The sequence below is a fragment of the Eretmochelys imbricata genome, chromosome 3, assembly GCF_965152235.1.
Source record: "Eretmochelys imbricata isolate rEreImb1 chromosome 3, rEreImb1.hap1, whole genome shotgun sequence".
Lineage (NCBI taxonomy): Eukaryota > Metazoa > Chordata > Testudines > Cheloniidae > Eretmochelys > Eretmochelys imbricata.
Genome location: NC_135574.1, coordinates 11,325,071 through 11,331,776, shown reverse-complemented (window position 1 = coordinate 11,331,776; position 6,706 = coordinate 11,325,071).

Sequence of the window (6,706 nt, the reverse complement as noted above, 5' to 3'; positions counted from 1 at the left end):
TGTGTGTGTGTGTATGTATATATATAATATAGTATTTTGTCTGGTGAAAAAAATTTCCCTAGAACCTAACTCCCCCTCCATTTACATTAATTCTTATGGGGAAATTGGATTCGCTTCACATTGTTTCGCTTAAAGTTGCATTTTTCAGGAACATACCTACAACATTAAGTGAGGAGTTCCTGTATTTATTCTTTTTAGTTTTAGCTATGGACAAAAATGTGTTTGAAAGAAAAGCTGCACATGGACGTGAGTCACATCCTTCTAGATCCTATACATTTTTGGTTTTATTTCTCTATATATCACAGAGATAATCAACATTTTTAAAGGTCACAATTTTGATTAAGTCCCTCAATGGAATTTCAAATTTAGACTTTTTTTTACAGTTTTGATGAACATTCAGTGACAGTTATGTATCATATTTTAATATTTGCCAGGGTTCTTTTTTTAATCACCCAGCTACTTTATTGTTTGTGGTTGTCACTTTAACTGTGTAAAATGCTAATAGGAAGGACTTTTGTAAGAAAATGAGAATCTGCTTCCTTTACTACAGAGTTACGGGTAAAGGGAGGGGAGATCCAAGTTCAGAAGCCAGGCCATATTTACCTGGTAAGCCAGGTGGGCAGCCAGTACACATGTTTAGCTGTATCTGACTATCTTCATTAAAAGTCTGTAGAAGAATGTTGCAGGAGAGAAAAGAATCCCCTGCTCTGGAGTTTACCAGGAATATCTGAACTCACCATTCAGTGATGGGGAAATTCCTGCTCTGCTTTTGATTTGAAATGCAATGCCGCATTTTTCTTATGTTAATGGCTATAAACATAGAGTGTGAGAGTTTCTTCTCTTTTCTAGTTCTGGGAGTGAGGGATGGCAGCAGAGATTGTCAATGCAGTATCTCTGGGAACCAGGCAGATGAGGCCTCGCTTCTAAAATCCTTGGATCCTTTTCATCTGGACTGTCAAGAATCCCCTGAGCTGGAAGAAAACTATAAGGGAGCCCTTGTGTCACCAATAATAGCTTGTTATTCTCTTTTTAATAAAAGTAACTGGCTGTGGTGGTGTATTGCAAACATGCGTGGGAGTGATTTGATTGGCACGCGGGGCTGTTTCGCTATTTCTTTTCCATAAAAATCCCTTTCTTCTTTTCTTTTAAATTAAATATAAATGAAATAAAAGGTCATTATCACATGTTAAATCTGCGCTGGCATGTTCAAGACCAGGGGACTTACATATTTGTATGTTTCAGTGAGCACACTGGTATAAATCTTTAAAGGTTCCTTACATCTTTAACAAAGCCGTTTGGCTGGTGGTATTACCAGAGGAGTTGGGTTCAGTCATAGCTTTGCTACACGGTGTGTAACGCCCACACCAGTGCTCCACGGCATGTCGGCCCTTTCTGTGCTTCTCTCACCGCCCAAACCTCCTCACCACAAGGTCCCCTTCTCTTGTACCTGAGCTTCCAGACATGGCTGTGTGCAGCAGGCTCCCTTCCAGGAATCAGGATGGGAGCTCAAATCCCAAATACCCATAATTATAGAAGCCTGACTAAATTTGCAAGTGTGGGTTTAACTGAGGCAGCCACAAGGGGTCCTCCCATGGAGAGGGAGAAACAATGGAACTCCCAGTCCCTTTGTCATTTCTGTGCCTCAGCAAAATATTGTTACCTCCACCCTTTGTCCACAAACCAGCTCCTTTTGTCAGTGCTATATGCCCCGGCCCTGCTCCCAGCTCTCCCTCACAGCCCTTACTGTGACATCTGCAGGGACCAGTCCTGGGGGGACTTTTCTTTACTGGGAAAAGGCATTGTGTTATAAAAGCTGTTAATACATGAACAGGGAAGGCAGTACAGCCTAGTGACTAGACCACTGGACTAGGATATAGGAGACCAGTCTCTGCCTGTCTCTAACCTGGTGGGTGATCCATAAGCCTGCCCCAAAAACTAGTTTGACCAATTAGGGTAAATTCCGGGGTAGAGATTGACATGTAACCCGAAGCAGGAGGTGTCATGAGACTCCCTCTAAGAACTCCTCCCACCACTCTTTGCCAATCAGAGGGACCTAGACAAATTGGAGGATTGGGCCAAAAGAAATCCGATGAGGTTCAATAAAGATAAGTGCAGGGTCCTGCACTTAGGATGGAAGAACCCAATGCACAGCTACAGACTAGGGACCGAATGGCTAGGTAGCAGTTCTGCGGAAAAGGACCTAGGGGTGACAGTGGACGAGAAGCTGGATATGAGTCAGCAGTGTGCCCTTGTTGCCAAGAAGGCCAATGGCATTTTGGGATGTATAAGTAGGGGCATAGCGAGCAGATCGAGGGATGTGATCGTCCCCCTCTATTCGACATTGGTGAGGCCTCATCTGGAGTACTGTGTCCAGTTTTGGGCCCCACACTACAAGAAGGATGTGGATAAATTGGAGAGAGTCCAGCGAAGGGCAACAAAAATGATTAGGGGTCTGGAACACATGACTTATGAGAAGAGGCTGAGGGAACTGGGATCGTTTAGTCTGCAGAAGAGAAGAATGAGGGGGGATTTGATAGCTGCTTTCAACTACCTGAGAGGTGGTTCCAGAGAGAATGGTTCTAGACTGTTCTCAGTGGTAGAAGAGGACAGGACAAGGAGTAATGGTCTCAAGTTGTAGTGGGGGAGGTTTAGGTTGGATATTAGGAAAAACTTTTTCACTAGGAGGGTGGTGAAACGCCGGAATGTGTTACCTAGGGAGGTGGTAGAATCTCCTTCCTTAGAAGTTTTTAAGGTCAGGCTTGACAAAGCCCTGGCTGGGATGATTTAATTGGGGATTGGTCCTGCTTTGAGCAGGGGGTTGGACTAGATGACCTCCTGAGGTCCCTTCCAACCCTGATATTCTATGATTCTATGAGTAGGGTTCAGGTGTATAACACTACCGCAAGAGTGGGTTTGACCAATCAGTTCTGGGATGGGTTGACCCATATGGAAGAGGGTCATGTGATGCCTCTAATAACTCCTCCTGCCACCCTCTACCAATTGGAGTGGGTTTTGAACCTGTAGGCCCTTGAGGAAGGGGAATACGCACCAATCAGAATAGTTATAGTGCAAAATGAAATTCAAGAAAGACAAATGTAATGTGCTACACTTAGGGACAAAAAAACAAATGCACAAATGCAGAATGGGGGATAACTGGCTTGGCATCAGCATGGCAGAGAAGGATCTGGGAGAAGTTGTGGAGCACAACTTCCTCCTGAGTTGGCAATATCATGCTGTTGCAAAAAAAGCAAATGCAGTTTTCAGTTGCATGAACAGAGGCATAGCATGCAAGTCAGGGGAAGGGATAGCACTGCTCAGCACTGGTTAGGCCTCAGCTGGAGAACTGTGACCAATTTTGTCACCGCTGTATAGAAAGAATATAGAAAAACTGGAAAGGATCCAGAGGCGAGTAACAATGAGTATCAAAGGGATGGAATGCAAGCTATGTGAGCTAAGGCTGGAGAATTGGGTAGCTTAGTTTGGAAAAGAGGCGATTAAGAGGGGGGACATGACAGCTGTCTTCAAATACTTGTAAGGCTGCCATGAAAAACACAGAGAAAAATACAGTCCCTTCTAATCGTTTGGAAGGATCTAATCGGACAGGACAAGAGTCAATGGGTTCAAACTCCAGCACAGCAGATTTAGATTAAATCTCAGGGAAAACTTCCTACCTGTAAGAACAATAGGACAATGGAACAAACAACCTTAAGAAGTCATGGAATCTCCTTCACTGGAGGTTTTCAAAAGGAAGCTGGATAGCCACCTGTCTTGGATGGTTTAGATACAACAAATTCTGCATCTTGGCTGGGGTATAGACTAGATGACTGTTACAGTCCCTTCTAATCCTTTGATTCTATGGGTCTAGGCTGGTCCATAGCATCATCCCCCATCATTTCATGGAAGAGGCTGTCTTGTTTCAAGAGCCTGATTTTAAGAAGTCATTGAAACACCGAGAGAAACTATGGCCACCTTTACTACCCATGGAAGAACTAAGGGATTTGTTGTAGCTTTCATGCGTTCCTGTAATAATGTCCCCTCCACAATACAGTCAAAACAAGAGAGACCCTTAAACCTGAGTGTAAACAAGCTCAAAATCAAAGAGAAAGAGACCACTGAAATGGAAAATTCTCCAGCATCAACAGCTGGCAGATGATGGAACCCCAGTAAATATATTTTGATTTTGTTGTTGTTTAAACAATTTTGATTTTAATCAAATACATAGGTGTGGGCGGGTTTTGTGAGAAAGAGAGATTGTAGAGGGATTTTTTGTGAATTTTGTAAAATGTTTATTTGATGCTAAATTGAAACATCTTTGTTTTCCTAATCAGGCCAGTGCAACTCTCCTGTTATGAGAAAACTGGACTGGACATCACTGAAGCCATGTTTTTTGGGCTGGTTAGCCACTATTCCCTGGAAGCGAAAACACCACATCATCGGAAATAATTTGGCCTTTGTGTAAGCCGAGCAAGGAAACCAGCTGCACAGCTGCGGTTTTGCTAAGAATAAAGAAAGTGACAGATTCATAAGAAAGGGAGGGAGTGTGGATAACTCACCTTGGATCTGGGTGCCTCTGGTTATGAGTTTCTTGCTGTTGCTGTGACTAGAAGTTGCTTTGCTGACAAATAAAATAAAAGTTATTTGCTGAAGTTAGCAACCTTGGTTATGTGCTGTATGTTTTCTTTGTTTGAATAACCTATACAAAAGATCAGTAAGAACATGCAATGTGGAACAGTTCGGAGAGGATCTCTAAGAGCCAAGAGACTGACATCTTAATCCCCAGCACCTGGAAGGATGGTTGGTCACCAGAAACCTGCTGTTGAACACTTGAAACCATCTCAGATTTTCCGTAACTGTATCTGGGGTGCTGTAGATTGGGATTCTCAAACTTCATTGCACTGCGACCCTCTTCTGACAACAAAAAATGACTACATGACCTTATCAGATGCATTCAGTGGAAAATACAGTGAGGAAATCTCCTCACTGTATTTTCCACTGCATGCATCCGATAAAGTGAGCTGTAGCTCACGAAAGCTTATGCTCAAATAAATGTGTTAGTCTCTAAGGTGCCACAAGGCCTCCTTTTCTTTTTGCAGATACAGACTAACACAGCTGCTACTCTAATACATGACCATAGCCACACTCAGCTTCGGTAATTATTGAGGGTTGGGGGTGTTTTACTAACCTGTTGCAGATGTGTGTAAGTGCTTGAGACTAAGTAAAGTGTAGCTTTAAGTGAAAGCACTCTTGTGTTGTCCTGTTTGTGCCAGCCATCAATCGGTCGGACGGCCGAGTCTCCCCGGATTTATTTCCTGACACCATCTGGCACAGAGTAAAAGTTACCAAGATCTTTGGGTTGAAAGAACCTCGGGTAACACCACCTCCTTTTTTGCCTCCTAGAAAGTGAAAATTTGGTTAAATACCCAAATGGCTCAGGGTGTAATGTTTGTCATGGTTTTTTACAATATTTTTGTCAAATGATAACTTTTGCTTTAAATAAAACATTTCTATATTTTTTTAAAAAAATATATATACTATCTATGTGTAGTTTCTCTGATTTGCCATTGTAAAAAATAAACAAAAAACCCCATCAGACATCAATTGTCTTTAAACTCCCACCTGGGGGTACTTTATTGAGAAACATAGCTATGGAAGTCATTGCAAGATATACACAATTGGGCTTGTTGAAACATATTTTGAGTAAGCTGAGACAGAACCAGAGATTTTATTTTTTACAAAATACATCACCGTCCAGTCATTTTGCAGTGCTAATTTATTAGAACACAGTTTTAAAATCTCAAGAAAAGATAAACTCTTGCTGTGGTGAAGTAAGAAAAACATGCAGGGATAGCCACAGGCAACAGAGCTGGGGTGGAGGGGGTTTTCTAATTGTCAATTGTGAAACACAGTATTGGTGACTTTTTTCTCTAAATCTTTCATAATTCTTCTAGGAAAGAACACATAGTCCAGCTCCACCAAGCAGAAGGTGAGCCAATGTTCACCCTGTCGGTTGTGTAGGTGTGTGTTGACCACCAAACCTTGGGTCTCTAAAATAGCCTGCCACCTTGAAGCCAGTCACAAGGGGAGACATCTAAGAAATTAATAAATTATCTTTCATATTAGGGTCTGCTGTAATTTCCACTAAAGGCATAGCAAAACCAAGGACAAGTATTTTAGGTAGCTGCCTCAAGAACAGGTTCTCCTGGTTACTGACGCTGCTGCCTGTGGAGATGCTAAACACTTTCATCTCCACACAGTCCATGGGATATTTAGCATTAGCAATAAGCAGGGCTTCTAGTTGCCCCAGGCAGACACCTAGGGCCAACTGTACTTTTTTCACAAAAAGGGATGCTGATATAACCTGTTTTTTCAAAGGCTGGGGTTGCATTGCCCATTAAGCAGAAGCAGATGCGTCTCAGTTTAATTTTCACATCCATACCATTTCAACAGAAGTTTTCCTTGAACAAACAGGTTCCAATGTAGATGACTCAGCAGCTCTGTCTTCCTTCTCTGGGTCATCAGGTTTGCCCACCACACAAACACTTGATTCTCACCATCGAGAGCCATTGCTTTGTGTTGTCCAGGAGAGTCTTTATAACACAGACCAGCTGAAAATTGAGCGGTAAGGATGCCTGTAGCAAAGAGATTAATAGGAGGGAGGGCCTCACACATCCTGGTGGCCAGAACCAGGAAGTCCATGCCCAACGTG